The 23,326-nt window shown below is 39.7% G+C and overlaps 1 protein-coding gene across 7 annotated transcripts in view; it reads left to right on the plus strand.

Annotated features, from left to right (window-relative positions):
- Window positions 1-23,326, plus strand: part of Cracd (capping protein inhibiting regulator of actin dynamics) — a 357,802-nt gene that overhangs the window by 166,781 nt on the left and 167,695 nt on the right. Inside the window, exon 2 of one of the 7 annotated variants that reach the window (XM_063240496.1) lies at window positions 7,909-8,152. The exons of 5 other annotated variants lie outside the window; for them this stretch is intronic. The gene's annotated coding sequence lies outside the window, so the exon portion shown is untranslated. Of the gene's footprint in view, window positions 1-7,898; window positions 8,153-23,326 lie in introns of those variants that run through there. One more of the 7 variants, XM_063240497.1, reaches the window with a different exon arrangement.

Here is a 23,326-nt window from a genome sequence, read left to right on the forward strand (position 1 = left end):
GCAACATTAAAACATCTACAGCTTTTTAAATAGTATTTTTAAAGCCACTTTATTTTTTGCAGCAAAATTAAGCTCCTGTACACCACTTATCTACATAGAGTAGTGTTTCAGCTATTAAAATTCACTTTTAAAAAACAGCCTTATTAAGGAGCTGGGCTCAGTTGTATGTGCCTATAATCCCAGCTACTGAGGAGGCCGAGGCAGGAAGATTGCTTGAGCCCAGAAGTTAGTTTGGGTAACATAGCAAAGTTCTGTCTCTTTAAAAAACTTTTATTGGGCCAGGGATATAGCTTAGCAGCAGAAGCACCTGCCTGGCAAGGGCAAGGTCCTGAGTTGGATTCTCAGTATAAAAAAAAGTTTTATTGAGACAAATATATCATAAAATTCACCTTTTTAAGGTATAGTATGTAGTATTTTTATTATATTCACGGTGGAGGAAACATTATTGCTAATTTTATAATTAAAATTTATTTTAAAATGAAATAAAAATGACATTTAGAGAATATAAAGAAAAGGCGTAAAACACTTCATTCATACCAAACTGTTGCCATTTGGGAGGGTACGTTTTATTTTAGGTTTTTACAAACATCCAGATATTTTTATATGGACTAATGAATGTGTAATGATTTTTAAAATTTCTTGTGAGAATAGATGGCTCTGTCTTTCAAAGGCTGTTCACTGTGTGCTGAGGTGTGCTGTGCTTCTCACTGCTGTGTGTATACGCATGAAATTATTCATGAAGTTATGAGGGAAATAACTTCATGGTTGTAGGTGTGGTGTGATGCTTTCCGTTTTACCATCTTGGCATTAAAACTTTCTACTACACTGGGAAGCTTCAAACTCTTGCTCATTTATAGCTCACAGACCCCTGTTCTCTATTCCTGTGTGCATCGATGTGAAAGCACTCAAAGAATAATTAATAAAACTGGTGTGTCCTTGGTTGGTGCTAGCCCTCACAATAAAGTACGGTGAAGCAGTGATTTCCACGAGCACAGCTGGACACTGAGCAGTAGGTAGCCAAAAGAGAAAGGCGATCAGTGGATAAGGGGGCAGGGGACACAACAAATGCATTTACAGAAACTTCACACTTGGTCAATATATATTTATAAGTTACTTAGAAGATGTGGATGAAAACCATTTTGTTTCTTTCCAAGAATCAGTTTGAAACAATTATTTAAAAAATTGATAATGTTAAGTGCAGTAAAAGACTCGGAAAAGTGAGTACTCATGTTAGGAGAGTGTAATTGATCAGCCTCTTAAGAGACTAATTTGATAGCATTTGTTAAGATTTAACATTTCTATTCTGTATTTCAAGAGTAACCATCTTATAAATATTGCAGAAGTAAGAGCACATATAACAGCACCTGTTTCCAGTCGAAGGCGTAGAACACACACCTGTCTTCTCAGGGAGCCTGAGGCAGAAGGAGTTAAAGGCAACCTGGGCAATGTAGTGAGACCTTAATTTAAGACATAACAATAGGAACACATGTACAGGAGTCTTCACTGAGGCCACATTTGCAATGGCAAGAAATTAGAGACAACCAAATTTTTAGTTGTTGGTAATTAGTTATTAGTAATATAGCTAAATAAATCATGATACAGATAGTAAGAAGGCTAAGGTACCAGTATATGTACTGCTCAGTGTGCATGTATATGATTTACTTTTATGCAAAGAAGTAGAAACTATAGTTCTCCTTCGCCTTTTTTTTTTTTTTTTTTTTTTTTTTGAGACAGTGTCTCACTATGTGGTTCAGGCTGGCCTTGGACTCACTGTGTAGCCCAAGCTGGCTTCAAACCCACAGTAATCCTGTCTCGGCCTCCTGAGTCTGGGATTACAGGTGTGTGCCTCCATGCTCAGCCTCTCCTGTTTCTAAAAGATACATTTGTAGAGAAGATGTTTGTGTATCAGTCTGTTTATGTTCAGGTGAAACAGATTGAGTATATTTTACTTTTTATTTTATATATAATTTTTCAAGTGATTGGATTATGACTGATTTTTACTTACGGTTGTTTTCTGTTTTTCAAGCTCTACATTTAAAAGATTGACATTCTTAAGGCTTTCAAATACGAAAGCCTGCAGTAATTTCAGTTGGACCACCTAAGTATTGCCAAGTAGAAATCCTTAAGGAATCAGTTTTAATGAATGGGTTAAAGTAATTTCTAATTAGTCTATCAGCAGTTTATATGGAAAAAGATGTTTCTAAAATATGTAGAAATAACTTTTACTAAGGTTAGATCTTTTGAAATGATTTCTAATCATAAACTATTTTAAACATAAGCAGGAATATAAATGCTTTGAATGTAAATATGAATATAAGCATGATAATAAAAACTACCTATAACCCATTACCTGGAGATAATAGTAGTCTCAAGGCCTCATTTATTCTATCAATTTGAAATTTAGAGATATTTATTTTCACTGAAAGAGTATGCTTTACCCTAGTCACTTGTCTCATTGTTGGATTCATGGGTTTGTGGAATATATATAGTAGTTACGCAATTTGCCAGTATTTCACCTTGTGATAAGAACTTAAATAAAAGCAGAGTTGAAATGCTGCAGTGTAAAAGAGGACATGGGAGGGCAGGCGAGTATGCTGATCAAACTCTGAAATTGCACATTTCTGCAGAAGCAAGAAGCACCCATGATCAAACCAGCCAACAGAGAGCAGTTTCTCTTTGTCTCGCCTTCCCGCTGTCTTGCGCTGGTCACTCCCTAATCAGGACAGATGCTGTACTTAGTGTTGGGGAGTAAGTCTTCACTCAGTGTGTTCACATTGGAGGAGCAGCAGTTGAACCCCGAGCTACTCGCCCTGACCTCCCCTCTTCCCTTTCTGTGACAGACCCTGGTTTGTAAGTCCCTGCCTTCCTTACCACCCACCCCCACAACCTCCACACCAAGTAGTTCCTAACTCCTCTGCAGGTCACTGTGCCATCGTAAATGTCAGAAGCAACCACATCATCTGTGGGTTCCAGGGAAAAATGAAAGTGAATCTTTTTTTGAAAAAGTATTAAGAGTTTAAGGCAATTGCCAGGTGTGGTAGTGCACACCTGTAATTTCAGCGCTTGGGAGCCTGAGTCAGGAGGATTGCTCGAGCTTAAAGCCAGTCTGGAGTACAAAGTGACTTAAAGGCCAGCCTGAACTAGTAGTGAAACCTTGCCTCAAAATGACAAAAAAGACCAAAAAAAAATTAGGGTAATGAAAGCAAAGCATTAAAACAAGTTCAGCATCCTGGGAAACTACTTAGGTTGCATTTCTGAGAACAAACCTAGTTCTCTCCCCTCTCAGCCTCACCTCCCAATTGGCAGTATCATACTCATTACCAAGAAAGGACACACAGATAGCAACCCCAGTCGTCTGCCTGCCTTCCCTTTGGAACTCATCTAGTACTAACCTCTGTAGGGGCCAGTGGCCAGTAGATTAGAAATCCTAGCTACAAAACTTCCTTTTGACAATGAGGAAGAGATGCTCTTCCTGGGCAGAGGCGGTCCTGGGGTCTGCGATTTGCCGCCTTGTGCATAGGAAAAGACTGTCCTTCCAGCACTTGGACACAGTCCTTGGCAGGCGGAGGAAGGCTGGCACTTGGTGTGAGTGGCAGCAAGCTGCATTTCACTACCTCAGTGGAGTTTTTGGCCAGGGGTCCTTATGCAGGGAACAGGCTGGGATCATAGAGCTGTGGTTGGAGAATGCCCAGCTGGCCCCTTGCAGGTTAGAAGATTGCTGGGCTGAGATGTCCTTTTCTCATGTGACAATCCAAATACCTTGATTGTGTCCATGAGTACCTAGGCTTCTCTGCTTTGCACCCTGTGCTGTGTATCCTTGCCCTTTTCATCAGTAGACCGCTCATGTATTTTAAAAGTTCCTCACTTTGTGTATTAGTTAGGGTTTACTTGAGAAACAGATATACACTGTGTAAGAAATTACAAGATTGGTGGGGGCTGGGGATTTAGCTCAGCGGCATAAGCACCTGCCTTGCAAGCAGGCAGTCGTGAGTTCGATCCCTGGTACCGATAAAAACGAAAAAGACAAAAAAAAAAGAAAGAAAAGAAAAGAAAAAGAAATTACAAGATTGGCTTACAGTAGTCAGTCACAAAGTTCAATAAAGGAGTGTGCAGAGGGTGTCTGCCCTCTAGAGGTTCAAGGGTCCAGCCCAAGGGCTGGAGCTTACTGCAGTGTCCCGTGCAAGTCCGCATCAGGAGGCCTGTGGGTTTGCAACACTGAAGAATCTGTGACGGAAGGCTGAAGAGTCCCAGGCAAACACTGATCAGTCTATGTCAGAAGCCAGGATATGACAGCCAAGCGGAAGGCCAAGAAGAGCTCCTCTAAAGAAGCAGCAATCAGTCCCTCCTCATTTGCCTTTTAAGTGTATGCAGGCAGCTCTTCTGGCGTGGGTGTAACACTCACACCCTCTGCCTGCCCTCCTCTTGCACAGGATGAGGACCTGTGCAAATTAGAGACCACTTAAAATTCTGACCTTCTTAAATTGACACAGTGACCAGTATCCTAGAATGGTGACTGCTTGTTCTCTACACCCCAGGATGTAGAGCTGCTGAATCACTTAGTTAAGCTTCTAGACTTCTCAAGTTGACACAGTGTATAAACCATAACATCTTGCAATTATAAATTAATGGTTATCTAGACTACATGATGCATATGCTGAGCTTGACTGAATGAGTTCGTTTGTATCAGGCAAGCAGATCCTTTAGACTCCTGTACCTTTCTGTTCTAGTTTGGTAGGGTTTTAGATCTCACTCCTAGGATGATACATACAAAGAAAATAATGTAATAAAATAAAAAAGCAAAATGTATCATTATATCCTTTATAGCCTTGAGCCAGGTATGGTGGCACACACATAATTCCATCTACCTGGGAGGCTAAGACTGGAGGGTCCTAAGTTCATGACTACCCAACGCAAATTAACAATATCCTGTCTCAAAACAAAACTTTTAAAAGGGCTGGGGGTGTAGCTCAGTGGCAGAGCACAAACCTGACATGCATGAAGCCCTGGGTTCCGCCACAAGTACCAGAAGAAAATAATGTTTATAGTCTTTTGTAATTTCCGGCTAGCTTTGCTTAAGAGTAAGTCAAGGAATGGGGGGGATTGGGGCAAGAGCAAAAAGATCAAGGAAAGTCATTCTTAAGAGGATTCTTAAAAAATGATCTGACATTAAAAATTAAAAGACATCAGGTTCCATTCCTTGACCCTAAATAATGCCCCCCCCCACAAAGACGGAAGATAGAATTCTTTCATGTCAGCCTTTAAACCCTTGCATGTGGTTCTACTGTGAATTATGTAAAAGTAGCACCAGGGTCTTGCCATCTAGTCCTGTACCCAGACTATAGAAAAGCCAAGGAATGGATTGACCAGAAGAGTGACTCTGCTTTAAAATAGGCCCTGGCGTAACCCTATGTATAAAAAGCTTCCATACGAAATAGACCCATCACTCAGGCCCCATGAACTTTTCTAAGCTGTTTTACAGCTTATTTAAATATTTTGTTTCTCTGCATTTGAGTGTGCTTGAGTGTTTGTATAATTCATAGTAGAACCATGTACAGGGGTTTGAAGGGCTGACAGGAACAAAAATCTGTCTTTCATAACTCTTTCTGGATGTGGATGTTATTTATTCTTTGTGTGTGTGTGTGTGTGTGTGTTGGGGAAAGGGCTGTTAGAAGTCTAATATCTTGTAGAAAACAATATTTTCTTTCATTTACTAGTTTGGATCCTCAGATATGTTTTAGGTTTGTCTGAGATTTCTGATGGCAAAATTTCAAGGTTTATGGTTTGAAACAATTTGTTAGTACTGTGGTTCAGTCTTGTACTTGTGGACTTAGAGAGAGTATGTATTGACAAATTTATATGCAGAGATATTATACAGTGTGTGCTTACTTACCTTTTATGTAGACAAATCTAGAATTCATAGGAATATAAGAGTCTCACCATTAAATATATTTATAGCAAACCAAAAGAATATTTTCTTTGACTTTTATTTGGAAGCATTCTTCAACTCTTTCCCCCATTGCTCTGTTCCTGCTGAAAGGATCATTTAGTGTAATTGGTGTGTGCTAATTTACCATTTAGGATATAAACTGACTGGAAAGAGCTGATACTGAAAGCAGCAGCATAAATAAGATGACTCAGGGTCGACATGGTGGCTACACTCGGCAGACATACGGGACCTGTGTTCCTCACCTGCTGGTCCAGAATGTCTGTGTTCTGAGTAGTGGGATGGAGGGGAAGAAACATAGCGTGTGCTCGTCTTTAAGTACACATCCTGGAAGTTCCCCGTATCTCTGTATTCCCACATGTCCTAACCAGAGCATTGTCGTGAACTTTATACCAGGTGGCAAGGTGCACAGCCTCAAGTACCTTGAGGACAGAGAGCATGGGTACGGGGCCAGCTGTCAGTCTCTGCCACACTCATCATTGCTCATCCCAATTTGAACCAGAGGACTAAATGATGTATGACATAATTAATAGGACGTTAGACATGAAACCTGACCTTGTAAATGTCTTCCGTATCACAGATTGGTTTTGATCTTTTGCCCATGACTGTGTTAAGGAGAACTGTGGGGCAGGCAGGAAAAGAATGACATGATCAATACGTGATATCTGGCCAGGGCGCAAAAGAAGACAATAATGTGATGTAGTTTCTCCTTAGTCTTAACTCAGAGAACAGCTCCCATTAAGTCATAGATTTTGTGGTAGATCACACTGTTAAAGATGTTTTCCTTTTTCCCCGGAGATTCATTTCACTTTAAGCCACCAAGCGACACTTAAATTGGGTGGTGGGGCAGGGTTGGGGATTTGGGGGTGGTGGGGAGAGAAGCTTGGTAGTAGGAAGGCAAGTGAGATTGGATGACCTATTGAAATAGCATTTTCAGGACAAAACTCAGGTAAGCCTGAAGGTGATAGAAAGCTACGATATGTGGTTACATTTAGGGAAGCAAAGGTGAGAAGGTGACAGATTCGAATCAGGTAATTTTCTGCTTTTCTGGACTTCTAGTCTTAGTGCATATGGGCAGTGACAATAAAGTACTGTAGGCCAGGTGTCTTCCAACAACAGCAGTTTGTTCCTCACAGTACAGTGGAGGAGGCTAAGACGTTTAGGACGAAGGTGCAGGTGGGCTCAGGTCTGATGAGGACCCCTTTCCTATTGTAACTTCACATGGTGAAAGGGGGAGGGACCCTCGCTGGCCTTTTCTCTAAAGGCACTAATCTCGTTCCTGAGGGTTCCACCTTTAACCTGATCACCTCCCAGAGGTCCCTACTAATTAGGCACTGCCTAATACCATGATGTAGGGGTTGAGAGCGCAGCATACGAATTTTGGGAGTACATGAACGTTTAGTCCAATGTATTTCTGCATATGGCTGAATTAATAATTTATCACACTATATAAAGTCTTGTCTTGATTTATTTTTCTGTGTATCTTATATTTTCAACTACTTTACGTCTTGAGAAACAAGTCTGAATCAGGCCCTTTCTGCATCCCTGACAGTGCCTAGCACAGTGTCTTAGACCTACAGGTAGAAAAGTAAGTATTCATTACTTGATTGAAACATGGATGGTGATACCCTTGGTTTTGGTTTTGTGTTTTTGTACTTAGGGAGTTTGCTCATTACACAGTTTGTCTTCTGGATGCTGAGGTTGGAGGTGACTGAATGGCCTGTTCTTCCAGTGGTGCTAAATGCATTATTGATTAGTAACAGAATTGGCGAACATAAAGGGTATTTGGGGCTGTTCTTCCTCTCTTTTACCTTGTGTCATTCTAGCAGGAGAAGTGAGAATGATTTCCAAGCTTCCCAAAAGAGCTACATGATAAATAACTGCTGGGTCAATTAATATGCTTGTATAGAGAGAGCCCAGCAAGCAGCAGGCCCAACTGGCCTGATTTTGATTTCTTTGCTCAGCCCTCTGCCGGTCTGCTCTTGCTCTGGGTTCAGTCCCAGCTCCTCCCTTGCTCGTCTGGAGCTTCAGAAGAGTCATGGTGGCCCAGCTGGCCCTCCTTTCCCAGTGCTGAAGGAGAGAGGAGTGGCCACCAGATGGTGGCCCGCAGAACCTCCAGCTTCTGGATGGAAGACCCTCTGGAATCACAAAGCAGTGTTGTTAGAAAGGGGTTTCCTCCTTTCTCCCTCACCCAGATTTCCTGCTGAGGTAAGTGATGAGGAGTGGGGTTCTTTGTCCTTTTTTTCTTCAGCTTTCAGTTCCTTTTGTGTATGTCTGGCTTGTAAATGCAGTGAATAAATGCTATAATTATAACCCTTTTTGACAGCTCTGTAATTTAATTGTAATGCACTCTGGGCATCTTTTTAAAACAATGATGTATATTGAAGATGCAGCTGTTCCAATCTCATCTGCTAAACTGACAGGAATCGCATGAACTCACAGTACCAGCAGCTCTGGGCACTAACAATCTGAGATCAAAAACAGGGATATATTCTCTGTGCATGCGTGTGTGCTGGAGAACATGTGTTGTGTGGACACATCTGTGTGTGACTACTTTCTATCCCTTGGTTTGCAAAAGTAACGGTGCAATATTTGGAGAAAAGCATTACTTAAGATTGGCCTTTGCAGAAATAAGACAATTATTTCAAAGTGGAAAATGTCTTGGATTTACTTTCTGGGGTAAGCTAAGCTATACACCTCTGTTCCTATTTAGAAGTGGACCTTCTGTTAGGCAGAGCTGATTCCTAGCAGCGCTGGCTGGGGTTTTCAGAGCTGCAGTCTGAGATCAGGTGTCACAGGGCTGGGTCCTCCTGAATGCCGGAAGGGAGAATGTTTCAGTCTTCTCTCCCAGCTCGTGGGAGCCTCAGGTGTTCCTTGGCTTGTGCCTGATGTTGTCCTTGTGTCTTTGTCTTTTTCTGTATGTGTTCTATGTCCAAATTTCCTCTTTTTCCAAGGAGATCAGTCATATTGTACTACAGCACATCTTAATGACCACGTTTTAGCTTGATGACCTCCGTAAAGACCCTGTCTCTAAATGAGATCACATTCTGAGGTACTAGGTATTAGGAGTTCAACTGATCATATTGGGGGTAGGACACAAGTTAAAACCAAACTGTTATCTACTTGAATATGTAGGAATTTTCTTCTCATAGAGTAGAGAAGTAATTTGTGCCCCACAAAACATTTGGGTGAATGCAGGAAGAACCTCACAAGAATTATTTATTTTATAATGATTCTTGTTTTTTCCATTTATTTTGAGCTATACCACAGAGCAATAAATCTACCATCTTTCCTGGTATTTGGCCAAGTAGTTGCGGTGGAGTCTTGTCTGCCTTCTGACCTTGATTGGCCTGAATGCAGCTTCCTGAATGTGAGGTGTTATTAAAGCATGAGTAGTGGGTCACAGAACCTTCTGAGGGCAGGTGAACTGAAGAGGGACTCATCCAGCTGAAAATGAGTAGCATGAGTCTCGCTTCCACCTCTGCTCCCTTTGGTGAGAGAGAATTTGAAGATAATTCAAGAAGATGCTCCTGATAGCAGGAAACCTCTTCTTTTGAGGATCCTAAAGACCAGACCACAGAAACAAATTTGAAAATGGTTTTTTCAAGATTAAGGAAATAATATGAAAGGAATAGAGACAGCTTACTGTGATGGAAGTAAGAATAAAGTAGACTTTAGGAAAACAAACTCTGTTCAACTCTGTTCAAACTCTGCAGTCAACTGATGGAATCCCGGACAAATAGATTCCTCTTGTGTTCACAAGTTCATTGTAACACTTGCTCATTACAAGATCACTTGCTATCTTCCAACTTGAAGTCCTGTGATCCTGGTATTACCAGTACACAGACAGTAGTTAGATACAGTGATTTAGGTCAGTGCTCTAATGTAAAAAGTTATAAAAGGTTTAGGGTAAGAGATTTAAGCCAGTTTGGAAACATAAATGGCCACTTGGAGCATTGAGATCTGCAGTGTGCTGTCACTGCAGGAAAGGAATATGAGGAAAAAAATGAGGGTATTTGTTAAAATACAAAAAAGGAGATGAGAAGACTGTATTTGAGTGAAAGAAACAAAAGGAGGAGTAAAAGTCCTGAGAAGCCCACAGCAGCAGAGGCAGCCCCTGACTGGGGGCCAGTCACAGGAGCTTCTGCCTTCCTTTCGTGCTGTCTGTGCCGCTCTGGTCGAGTGTATTTCTGCAGACACACTTTCTCAACAATCCCAAATATATCCCCCTAAACATCCAAAAACCAGAGGAGTAAACAGGTCTTTTGCTTTCCGGGAGATCTAATTAGGAGGACGGCAGAATCTTTGCTCTCCTGACTGACTCCCAGTCTCCGTAAACAAGCTCTTTGAGCTTCACTCTGCTCGCTGAGCAGTGCGACAAGGGGATCAGCTGGCACATGCTCCAGGAGAATTCAGCCTAGTGTGAAGGAGGCCGAGAGTGTGCTGGGCCTGTTGGGAGGGGCTTCCCTGCAGCTCTTGATGTGCAGAGTGGATAATACAGGAGTTGATTCCACTTTGACTGAAAATAAGCCAGTACATTCATTTCAGTGGACTGGTAAGTTTTTTGAAGCCTGGTTGTTGATATTTCTGGAATCCCATTCTTTGAACTTAGACTGTTGGGGGAAAGACTGGCTTGAGTATAAAGCATAATTATTCACTGATTAAATATTGATGAGGGCAGAGTGAGGTACTGTGACATGCATTATGTTATAGGTTTGACAAAGGACTCCATGCACATCATGGAAGGAGGAGTTGTGCTTGTGGAAGATGAGGCAGGCTTCTGAAAGGATGGAGTATTGTAGTTGGAAATTGAAGGTTAGGCAGGAAATAGAAACTCCCTAAACAGGAAAAGGAAAAGAGGTTCTGGGAACAGAGATAAACATGACAGAAAAAAAAAAATAATGTGCTAGGTGTCTTGAGATTCCCACCACTAACCCATGTGCTTGAAGTTTAGGATTTGTCTTGAGGACCGATAGGTTGGACCCCTGGAAAGCAGTAGACCATGGCTAAAGTAAAAAAGATGTTGACTGGCAGTGCTAGGCAGGTAAGAGGGATCCTGTAGGTAAGGGGGAGACCCTGAACACTTCTAAGCATGATCAGATCTGCTTTTTGGAATGAACACCCCAACAGCTACATGGGGCGTGGGTGTGTCTTTGTGTCCCTAAATCCAAAGGCGCGTACGCTCCGTCTCCTCCTTCTCTCCCTCCTTTCCCCTTACTGCCCTCCCTTTCCTCTTTCCTTCCTTTCTTCCCGTTTTTAGAGCACTGTTTGTTCTGTTGAGCCTCCACAGTGGATTTTGCTGCAGTATAGTTTATATGCTTCTCTACCCTCTATATTTTCTGTAAGTTGGTAGAAATAGAGATGCTATCAGACTTAAGTTAAATTTTTTAAAAACACTACCTCATAGGTGGTATGTTCGTTCTTCCAATGGGGGCAGATAATATCAAGTTGCCTCATTTTTTGGTAACTTCTTCTATTTTATGGTTTCCTGTTTCGCATATTAATTTTGCTCCACATGAGAATAGTTTATTCTAGTTTGGTTCCAACTTTATCTTTTCCCAGTTGGCTGCCCCAACTCTTCAACAACATTTATTGAGTGGTTTTTCTCCACTGATGCAAAGTGCCATTTTCATCATATATTAAATTACTGAAAGTATTTGGTTTATTTTTCTGGGTTTTCTATTCTGTTCTGCTGTCTACCTATGTATTCATATGATTGTTTTGTACTGTTTTAATCGTTACAGGTCTGTAAAGCACCTTACTATGTACTAGGGCTAGTTTCCCCTTATTATTCTCCTGTTTCTCAACCTTCCTCGCTATTCTTTTTTATTGGAATTGTGTTTGACTTTTGGGTTAAGAAGAATGACATCTTTATGGTATCAGGCTTTTCTTTCCCAGACCTGCTGTGCTTTTCACTAGCATTTGTCTGTCCTTTAAAAGTGTTTTATAGTTTTCTTCACCTACTTCCTTCACATTCCTGTTAAGTTTATTCCTAGGTATTTCATTGTGTTGGCTGCTATTATAGCTGAGGTTTTTCCATCCATTATGTCTTCTTTTTGTTTTTTATGAAAGATACTGACTCAGACTTACTAAACTCTTTGCTAGCTTTTCAGTTGACACTGTTGTGTTTTTCATTACTTCATATAGTGATGGCTTAACTTATTCTGTTCTAGTCTTTCATTCATCTAATTTCTTTCTGTTGTGTTGGCTAAACCTTCTACTTAATCTTGATTCAAATGTGTTTCTTCTTCCATTGCTAGTTTCTCACTAATCCACTTTTGACTTAAACTCAGGTCACTACACTGCTCCTAACAACAGGTGATCTAAGGGAGCTGAGAGCCAGCTGCCCTCAGGTGACCAGATCTGGTGAGGATTTGTCGGCAAAAAGTACAGTCCTTAGGCCAGGCCCCTCAGGCTTCTGTTGAGGTTCCTCACAACATACCCTTGTAGCTGACTAACTCTTCATTTATGATCCTCTTACAGCATGATGAGACATCTTGGGCAAATATTTCTCTTTGGTGTCTTCCTCATTTTTATCTTATTTTTTCAAATTAATTAAATAACATTGTTATAAAATCATTGTTACAAAATAAAACAATAAAATCAATAAAATAAAAAAAACAAAATCGTTATAAAAACATTGTTATAAAATTAAAGCATAAAACGTGGACAATATGTAATTTATCAACTAGTGAATTCTATTTTTTTTAAATTCTGTATTATTTCTATCCTTTTTTCTTTCACTTTTTTCTCTAAATAAAAAAAGTAAATTCATTAAATAATCAGTTAATTAGTTGAAATGATGTCTTTCTGCGTTGTCCAGGCTGGTCTTGAACTCTTGGGCTTGAGTGGTCTCTTGCCTCAGTCTCCTGAGCAGCTGGAACTACAAATGCATGCTTCCTGCAACTGGTGTTTGTCTTTCGTCTTACCACCATCTGCCTCTGGTTCCCTGAACCCATTTCTTCTTACTTGTCTTGTTTATTTCTGGTCTTCTATTTCTCTTTCTCTATGTGACTTTTTTGTTTGTATTATATTTGATGTTTGTGTCCTAGGAGTTGTTACTTTCTTCTTTTAATGGAAAAAAGCCTCACAGTTGGATTAATGCTTAATTAGGTAGCAATATTTAGGGCTTTTTTTAGTTTGTCATGTGACAGTGAAGCAGGATGACAAGTCAGAGCAGCAGCAGCACGTCAGGTCTGCCTGCTGCTGTCTTGGGCCTTTAGGAAGTCCCTGAAGAGCAGAAGGTTAGTTGTTGTAAAACAAGTCTGTGAAATGTTACTGTTTAATACAATAAAACATCTGTTTTTACATGTACCTAACTTTTGGAAGCCACCTCTCAACACTGTTGTAAGTGAGGAATCTTGAGTGAGGGAAGCCAGTGCTGTGAATGCTCATAAACTCTCTCCTTGTCCCTTTAGATATATTCAGTATTATCAGAAAATGCAATGAATGTATAAGCAGAGCCCTGAAAGCGAAATTTTGGGCTTTATAAAAAAGCATTTGATGTGCTAAATAGCAGCACATGAAGCTATAAGAAGCAGGTTTGTCTCATCCACATGTAGTCATGTGAGGTTTTCTACCAAGGTTGGAATCCTATACATTTTAAGAACAGATACCATTATTGATGACCCGTAATGACTAATAATCATTGAGATTAGGTCTGTGTTGGGCCCAGGGGAGGCATGTTGTCAATATTTGATGATTTAGTGAACTAAAATGGTCAAAGTCTTCCCACTGCATAGACACTTTGGGGTGGGGAGGTGTCTAGGAATTTTGACATGAGCTTGGTGGCTGATCTAGATCACTTTTCAGTCCTGGTATCCTGCTGCAGAATGACTGCTGAGAGAGGAAAATGCAAATACGTATGAGAACTGTAAAATCTGTTTTCTCAGCTCCTCTATGTTGCCTCAATTAGCCTCTAACCCTTTGTGGCTCTAGAAATCTATAGTGCAGTGAATTTTATTATGATGATTCTGAGTCAGCAGAAAAAGGTAAAATTATGCTGAATATGTTCTGTGGATAAGAAAAAATTTACAAAATCCACTTAAGAAAGGATTCTATTACAAATAATAACCATAGGGGCTAGGGATTTAGCTCAGTGGTATAAGTGCCTGCCCGACAAGCACAAGGTTGTGAGTTCAATCCCTGGTACCAAAATAATAATGATAATATTAATAAAAAATAATAAGATCATTACACTTTTATTAACTTAAAATCTGCTACTTCTAAGGCTAGGGATGGAGCTCACTAGGGGAGTGCTTGAATAGCATGCTGGAGGCTCTGGGTTCAATCCCTAGAACTGCCAAAATCAAACCAAAAAGACCCAGTTCTCCTTCTTCCTTCCTGATCAGTTAATTGTTGCTGTGACTTTTGACAACTGCGTGACTTATTCTCTTTTTTTGTTTTTCCATCTCATTTCTTTTGAACATAAGAATTAGGCAATAATCATATGTTGGAAAAATTCAGACCCGTGTCACATTGTGGGTGAAACAATCTCAGCTTCTCAAGTAGACACGTAAGACAGAATGGCTCAGCGGTAAGGACATAAACTCAAGTGCAGTGCTGTCAGCAGCAGAAAGAAACTTCCTGAACTTTTTGGGGCTACTGACAGCTTCTGGAGTTCCTTGCCAAAAATCAGTTTGTGCTCTCCTAATTAAAAGCAGGACTCGATTTTAGAGCAGAAGTCGGCCAACTTTCGTGAAGGGCCAGATTTCAGGCTCTGAGCCGCGTGGACTTGGCCGCTCCTATTCCACTCCAGCTTCGTGGTGCAAAAATAGTGAGTCAGTGCTTAAACACACTGATTGTCCTTGTTCCCATAAAATGTCTTTTTTTTTTTTTTTTTTTTTACAAAAACAAATGTGGGCCAGGTGTTTTAGAGAATTGTGTAGACTTTTGAAATGAGTGCTGTTTTTATGATTAGCAGTAGGAGTGCCAGATCTCATACATCCAAACCACCTTTCAAAGGTAACTCTTCTAGGCTGTAATCCACCAGGGGTTTGCCGGGTCTCTTCTTTTTTCTTTGTTTTCTTACCAGTCCACTCTCTGTCTCTTAGGAGCTGCTTCCTTCTGCTATAGTTCAGCCCTGGCCCAGTATGGAAGCTAATTTCCTGCATTAAGCAGGCAGGTGATGTCCCAGGAGTAGTGCGTCAGCCTTGCTCTGTGCCCTGCTCTCACTCTCTGTCCAGGCTTCAGCTGGGCTGCTGTCTCATCTGCCCGAGAGCCCTTACGGTTCCTCACTTCCCCTAAGACTGAAATTCTGCCTCCTCTGCCTCCTTCAAGTCAGTTCAGTGACTGGATTCTCACAGAGTGCTGGACACTGCATTAAAAACCTAAATAAATTATTCCTACTTTGTTGCAGTCTCTGAAATATGTTTGTGAGTGAGGGAATCTGATACTACTCTTTACCAGAAAAGAAAAATCTGATCTTCCAACAGAAACAAGACTTCAAAACTGTAAACACTTAAACATTGTAAAATTTAACTAATATAGATTCATAAATACTCAGCTGTGGTGTACTACAAATTACATCAATTGAATGCAATTCAAATGTACGAATGTGCAGTTCAGACATTAATTGCTTTTGGTGGAAGATTGTATCTACCAGATACTTGGAATTTGACTAAGTTAAAAGACAGAAGAGAGGATGTTCCAGGTGAGTGTGTTAATGTGCACAAGCAACTGGGGTGTGTTGGAAAGGGAGAGAGGAGGTCAGGCAGCTAAAGGTGCCAGACTGAGGAGGACGCGGAAAGCCATGCTGAGGCTACAGAGTTACCAAAAGGACAACAGGGAATATCTGATGGTATGTTTTGAGGCTTGGTAGAAAGTAAGATGCAGAACAAGAATGATGGCTGAAACCAGAAGTTCAGAGTCCCGTTTCAACCCTGTCACTTACCAACTGTGAGACCATGAAGTCATCACTTGAAGTTTTTGAGCCTAACTTTCCTAATCAGTCAAGTGGTAAGCAGCTCTCCTGGAGGTGTCCCGAGGCAGAAACAAAAAGAGATACGTGAAGAAAGTTCTGAGAGTCACGGGAGTTCTCTACAGATGTAAGAGGTTATGGCGATACGGCCACGAGGCAGTGCTGGAAGATCATGCTCAGAGGACTCAGCAAAGCGAGGGAGAAGGCGGAAGACAGCTTGTCTGAGTCGCAGGCTGCTGTATGTGTTCCCCCCAAATTCACGTGTTAGACTTCTCACACCAAAGTGACGGTGGGGAGGGCGGGACCTCTGTGAGGTGCTTAGGTCTGCTCGAGGGCTCCACTGTCATGGGGAGCCCTTCCCGAGGGCCCAGAGGAGGTAGCTAGGGCTCCATGCCCACTTGCCCTTCCTTCTCTCCTTCTGTAATAAGGAACATTGCCCCGTTTTTGTCCTTGTGTCATGTGAGGATGGAAGAAGAATGTGCCATCCGTGATGGATATGGCCCACCCCAGACCCCGAATACTCTGGGCCCTCCATTTTAGACTTCCCCCTCTCTCAAACTGCAAGAAAGAAGTGTCCTTTATAAAGCGCCCAGACTGAGGTGTTTTGTTCTAGCAGCCCAAGTGGACTACGAGGCGTGTGAATAAATAGAACGGTGTCTGTATGATACCATGTATGGATTACCAATTGAGAGCACCTGGAACACAATAAAATTATACAGAACGTACATCCCAGTGTTTCTTAGCCAAAAAAACACCATCTCATAATCAGCGAATACTGTATGGTACTATGATACCTTTTGAATAAAGGAAACTTGCCCCCACCTTTTTTTTTTTTTTTTTTTTTTCTGTCTGAGACGGGTTCTCGCTATGCAGTTCAAGCTGGCCTTGAGCTCACTTTGTAGCCCAGGCTGGTCTTCAACTTGCAACGATTCTCTTGCCTCAGCCTCCCGAGTGCTGGGAGTACAGGAGTGTGCCACCACATGCAGCGAAGCTTGTCTTTCTACAAACTCAGCCAGGGGTAAGGTGTGAACCAGAGTTCATGAGCTCAGTCTCATCCTGGTTGCTTCTCTGCATAACTGTTTTCACTCTGGAATTTTTTTTTTTTTTTTTTTTGTCTTTTTCATTTTTATCGGTACCGGGGATCGAACTCATGACCGCAGGTGCTTACGCCGGTGAGCTAAATCCCCAGCCCCACACTCTGGAATTTCTTACTCTAGTATTCAGATCCTTTATCATGACAGGAAAATAACTGAGTTAAACCTTGAGCAGCTATTACTACCTAGCAATAAAGTTATCTTGTGGAGAAAAGAAAACCGTGCCCTAGTGTTTGCCACTGTGTGGCAGATTTACCGCTTGGTATCTCCTCATGTCTTTATCTTCCCTTTAAAGTGTAACAATAGTACACCTCCCTGCCCATCTGTTCACCACATTAATTGGTCTGGGCAGAGAGAACTTTATTCAGGACAGGTCTTCTTCCTGCTTGGGTTTGAAGTCCATTACATAGCTCAGCTACTTTATTGTTTAACTTCTTAATCCTCTCGTTGCTGGTATTTATTGGGAAATATCCTTGGTGCCAGCTAAGGAGGCTAGGGGTGGATCCCGAAATGACTCTTAGCTCTCCTTATAAAAAGTATGTGTGGCTTTTTCTGTGGGTGATTAACCTTGGGTGGTGATTTGACCTGTTACAGTTGATTTGAAGTGTTTCAGTTGAATTGTAGGTAAATATCTATTCAGTTAACAAGATATGCTGCACACTGGTATTGGTCTGGGTGGTCTGGGCGGGGAGCACAGAGGCACAAGCAGGCATTGCTCCTACAACTGGAAAACCCAGAGTCTATTGCAAAGCAGGCTGTGTTGCAAAAAGATCAAGTTAGGAGTTAGATCTGATCACTTCTTTATGACCTTGTGTCAGTTTCTTTTTCGACAATTAAACCAATTTGATTAGTGTTTCTTAAAGATTTTTGGCACCCAGGTTCCCAAGATTTCTTCAAAATCTTGTATTTTATATATTAACCTATATAAAAATTCAAATTAAAGTTTTCAAAACTACTAGTATTTAACAGCAAGTAGACTACATGAGTCCTAAAATCTCTTCCAATTATGATTTTATGTAAGTCAAAGACTGTAAAAAATGTGCAGCACACACAAAATTATCAGAATGTACAATTAATATTTAAATAAAATATACAATAATGTTTAAATTAAACTGCCATTAACTATGCTCTAAGTACTCCTCTTCAGTTTTTTAAATTATATTGTATTGATACATTTTAGGTATATGTAATGATCACATTCATCATAGAGAACGTTTATCTCTCCCTGATATAACTGTTTTTCCTAATTCCCCTACCCTCTTTTCCACTCTACCTTCCCTCCCCATTTACAAAGCTTTGTCTCTATATTTTCCTTTTATATTTTAAATAGAAAAAAAGCAATAAAAAAAAAAAACAAATGACAACAGTAACAAGAACAACCAAAAAAAAAAAAAAAGATACAGGATTTCAAAACAAGATGATAGGAATTTAACAGTGGTTGTTATAGTGCACATTGTTATCTTTAAAATAGTTGCTCCGGTTACCAGATACAGGCATGCAAAATCATTCAAACAATATGACTTCCTTTTGAGCAGTTTCTCTCCCTTTCACTATATCTGTTGTAACCTTTGGATCTTGTTTACTTTCAGTTTCTTACACTGTTTGGACAATACAGTATTTACACATGTGAGTCTCATTTATTTCACTTATGAGTGTGATCTCTAGTTGCATTCATTTACTTATAAAAGCCTCTAGTTTATCCTTCTTTATAGCTGAGTAGTACTCTGTTGTGTAAAAATACCACATCTTTTTATCCCTTCCGCAGTTGATGAGCATTTGGGTTGTTTCCAAGATCTGGCTATTACAGATTGTGCTACTATAAACATGGGTGCACATGTATCGCTATGGTATGATGTTTTCAATTCTTCTGGGAAAATGGACAGAAGGGGAATAGCTGGGTCGAATGGAACCTCTAAATCCTAATTTTGGAGGAATCTCACACGGATTTTCAGAGTGATTTTACCAGTTCACACTCTCACCAGCAACGTGGAAGTGTTCCCTTTTCCATACCACCCCTCCAGCATTTGTTATATGTTGATTTCTTCATGTTAACCATTTTTTCTGGAGTCAGATGATATATCTCATTGTTGTTTTACTTTGCATTTCTTGAATGACCAATGATGTTGAACATTTTTGCATATATGTATTTGCCATTTGTATTTCCTTATCTGAGAATTGGGTATTCATCTCATGCCCATTTTTGGATTAGCTCTTTGAATTTGAGGGACTTGATTTATTTAGTTGTTTGTTTGTTCTATATAGAAGTCCTTTATCAGAGTGACAGTTGGCAGAAATCTGTGAGTTTTCTTTTCGCTCTGTTAGTGATTTCTTTGGATGTGCAAAAATTTTAATAAGATAGAATCCAAGTTGTTGACTCTTTGAAGCACTTCCCATGCAGTTTGGTTTCTGTTCGTGAACTCTCTGCCTACCCCTATATCCTTGAGATTTCTACCTAATTTGTCTACCTAATTTAGTGTTTATGTCTTAATATTTAGATCTTTGATCCCTTTTGACTTTTGTTTAGGGCATGGTGATAGGCATAGGTGTAGTTCAAGTCTTCAGCATGCGGAAAGCCACTTTTTCCAACACCATTTATTAAAGACACTATCTTTCTTCCAGTGAACATGTTTGGCTCCTTTTCAAAGACAAGGTGGCTGAGTGAGTTTGTAGTTGTGTCTGCATCTTCTCTTCTGTTCCATTGATCTTCAGGTCTTTTTATTTGGGCACTACCATGCTGATATTATTGTAGGAGCTTTGTAGTATAAAATTTCAAATCAGGGATTGTGATGCGTCCTGCCTTGCCTTTGTTGCCCAGGATTGCTTTTGCTATTCTAGGTCTCCTCTGGTTCCAGATGAATTTTAAGAATGTTGTTTCTAGATCTGTGAAGTATGCTAATGGTATTTTGATCAGGATTCCATTAAACCTGTGTAACAGTTTTGGGAGTATGGCCATTTTCATGATGTTGGTTCTTCCTATCCATGAGCAAGGGATATCTTTCTACTTTCTGAATTCTTCTTCGATTTCTTTTTTTCAAGGTATTATAATTTTCAATGTATAAATCTTTTTCTTCCTTCATTAAATTGATTTCTAGGTATTTCATTTTTTGGATGTTATTGTGAAGGGTGTGGTTTCCCTGATTTCTCTCTCTGAGAGTGACCAGCTGCAGCTCTGAATATTCCTGGGGGGGAAGGACTGTGGGAGGATGAGAAAATAAAGAAGAGACAAAGCTGGGATCAGGAGGAGCCCTTCTTCTCCTGATGGGAGAAAAGGCCCTTCACTGCAGGAGCATTTATTTATACCTTTTAGCAATTTAATGTCACATGATACCTGGTTGTCCTAGAAACCCACTGTTCAGATTGTCTTGGAGCGAGGTGTTTTCTGGGCTGAAGCAGCTTCTTCACGTGGCTTGCCGTAGGATGGTCATGCTTCACCTTTGATTTGGTGGTCAATTTTGAGCTTCAGTGTCTCCTAACAAGTGAGTTTGTTGTGTACACTGATGCTGTTGACTTTTGAGTATTGGTTTTGTACCCAGCTATGCTGCTGAATTTGCTTTTTGAGTCTAGAAGTCTGTTAGTGTAGCTTGTGGAACCTTCTATGTGAAATAATGTTTTCCTTCTTTTCTCATTTCTTTTTGCCTTGCCCCTCCTTTGTTCCTCTTCCCATTTGAACATTTTCTTCTCATTTTACAATATCTACTACTATATATTTTGGTCCTTATTTACACTTTTGGTTTCTCACACCAGAGAAATAATATTCACACATGTGTGTCTGATTTCTTCCTCTTAAAATTTATGGACTCAAGTTGCATACATTTTCCTAGAATTGTCTCAAGCATGTCCTTCTTTGTGGCAGAATAGAACTCCATTGTATAAAAAACCCATATCTTCTTCATCCATTCACCAGTTGATGGACAGTTGGGTTGTTTCCAAGATTTGACTATTGCATACTGTGCCACTATAAGCATAGGTGTGCATATATCAGTGTGGTATGATGCTTTTAATTCTTTTGATAAGACACCCAGGCAGGGAATGGCTGGGTCAAATGAAACCCGTAGTCCTAGTTTTTTGAGAAATCTTCACACTGATTTCTACAGTAGTTGCACCAGTCTGTACTCCCACCAACAGTGGGGAAGGATTCCTTTTTCCTCACAGCCTTGCTGGCATTTGTTATTAGTTAATTTCTTGATGTTAGCCATTTTTTCTGGGATGAGATGAAATCTCGGTGTTGTTTTAGTTTACATCTCTTGAATGACCAGTGATGTTGAACATTTCTGCATGTATTTATTTGCCATTTGTATATTTTCATCTGAGAAGTGTGTATTCATCTCAGATGTCCATTTTTTGATTGACTCTTTGAATTTTGGGGTCCTGAGTTTTTCCTATTATGTATATGTTCTAGATATAAATCCTTTGTCTTAAGGACAGTTAGCTAGAAATTTTTTCCTGTTTCATATGATGAAAAGAAAACCCACAGAAAATATGGTAAAAGTCACCATATTTTTGTCATACCTCCTATAAACATGTGCTGGGTTATATAACAGAATTCTGTATCAGCCATTCAGCAAGCATTCATCTAAATTCCTTGCAAATGAGAATGTCATAGTCTTTGGACATTATGGCTACCTTCAGTTAGGAGCTCTATGGATTTGGATCAAAATGTATGTCAAATTTAATATGGTCAGTATTCCTAGAGAATGTCAAAAGGGAGAAAAATTGTTACCAGATCCTCCACCTTTGGACGATTGATTTCTCTTACACTTCTTTTTTTTTAAATTTTATTTAAGGAGAAAAAAGGGAAAAAAAGCAGAAAAAGGGTACAAGTTATACAGAATTTCAGAAAAAATAAACAGTAGGAAATCACAAGTTAAACAGTACAGTTCAAACAGAACTGTAAACAGTTCTGTTCAGTGATCCAACATAACTCAGTAATATGGTTATCTATCTTATACTCTTAAATATACATGCAGTTATGTCCTTTAGAGCACTTTCTTTTCCTTTCTTTTGTACAATGACAATTACACATTTTTGGTTTTATTACTCCCACAGTTCTTTTTTTTTTTTTTTTTTTTTTTGAAGAGAGTAAAACCAAATGTGACATAACAGGACAGAGTCAGTCAAATCAAAAGGATGGACATAATACATAATGTAAAAACAAAATACAAGGTGATCGACAATGGCTACCATAATGCCTCTTGCTATCTTAAAAAGAATTGCCTATATCATCAGTTATAATAAAATTGAACAAAACAGTAGAGAACAAAACCAATAAAACCAAAACATTGGAGACATTAAGGTCTTCAAAAGAAGATAATAGTCAACCAGAATGGGCGTTATAATGAATCTTACTGTCTTCATAGTTGTTGCCTATACTTTCGAACTTGGTACTATCAAGCAAAACAGAATAGAGGAAAATCAGTCAAAACAAGATGGTGAGAGCAATACAGGGTTTCAAATCAAGTTAATAGGAATTCAAAGTGGGTTACTATAATATATCCTACTATTTTTTATTTTTCCCTTAATTAAAAGGATAAAAATGAAAAAGTAAATAATAAAAAAAGGAGATTGAGATAAAAGAGGGCATAACAAAACAGCACAGGTCAAAACATAACTATTTAAGCAAAATAGTGTTTCACCACAAGATAATCCCAACATAAAAGTAGTTACCATAGTGTCTCTTTTCTTGAAATCTTTGAGTATAACTTCGTATACTGTAGCATCAAACATATCAAAACAATGTAAAACCATTCAAGAAAATGACAGTATTACAGGGTATTTAGAATCAACTAACAGAAAATGAACAATGGTTTCTGTATAACCTCCTTATCTATAAAAGTTTTTGTTTATATTATCACATATAATAAAATCCAATAAGATACAACATGTTAAGACCTATGGAGACAGAAGAACAAAAGCTTGATGGGACTTCAAAACAAGATGATATTAAATCAGTACTAGCTATTATGATGTCTTGTTTTCTCCAAAATAGCTGTTTCTACCATCCAACCTTCTCTGCCTCATTTCTGTTGAGCTCCTTTTCTGTCGTTGTCAGTTTATCTTCTTCATTTCGCTTTCTGCTCCATTCATTGTGACCTCTCTGCCACTGTTTCTGGATTCTTGGTATTTTTCTTTTTTAGAATATCCTGCGGTATATAGAGTTGAACTGGTGGTTGCAAATTCCCCTAATTCCTCTTTATCCTGGAAGCACCTTGTTTTTCAAACATCAGTTTCTAGGGACAGTTGTGCAGGATATATCAATCTTGGCTGGAGGTTATTATCTTTCAAAGCTTGAATTATTTCCCCCTCACACTCTTTGTGATTTGATGGTTTGTGCCAAGAAGTCTGCTATAATTCTGATGGGTGTTCCCTTGT

The sequence above is a fragment of the Cavia porcellus genome, unplaced genomic scaffold, assembly GCF_034190915.1.
Source record: "Cavia porcellus strain 051 isolate PalLab524CR breed Dunkin Hartley unplaced genomic scaffold, mCavPor4.1 scaffold_30, whole genome shotgun sequence".
Taxonomy (NCBI): Eukaryota; Metazoa; Chordata; class Mammalia; order Rodentia; family Caviidae; genus Cavia; species Cavia porcellus.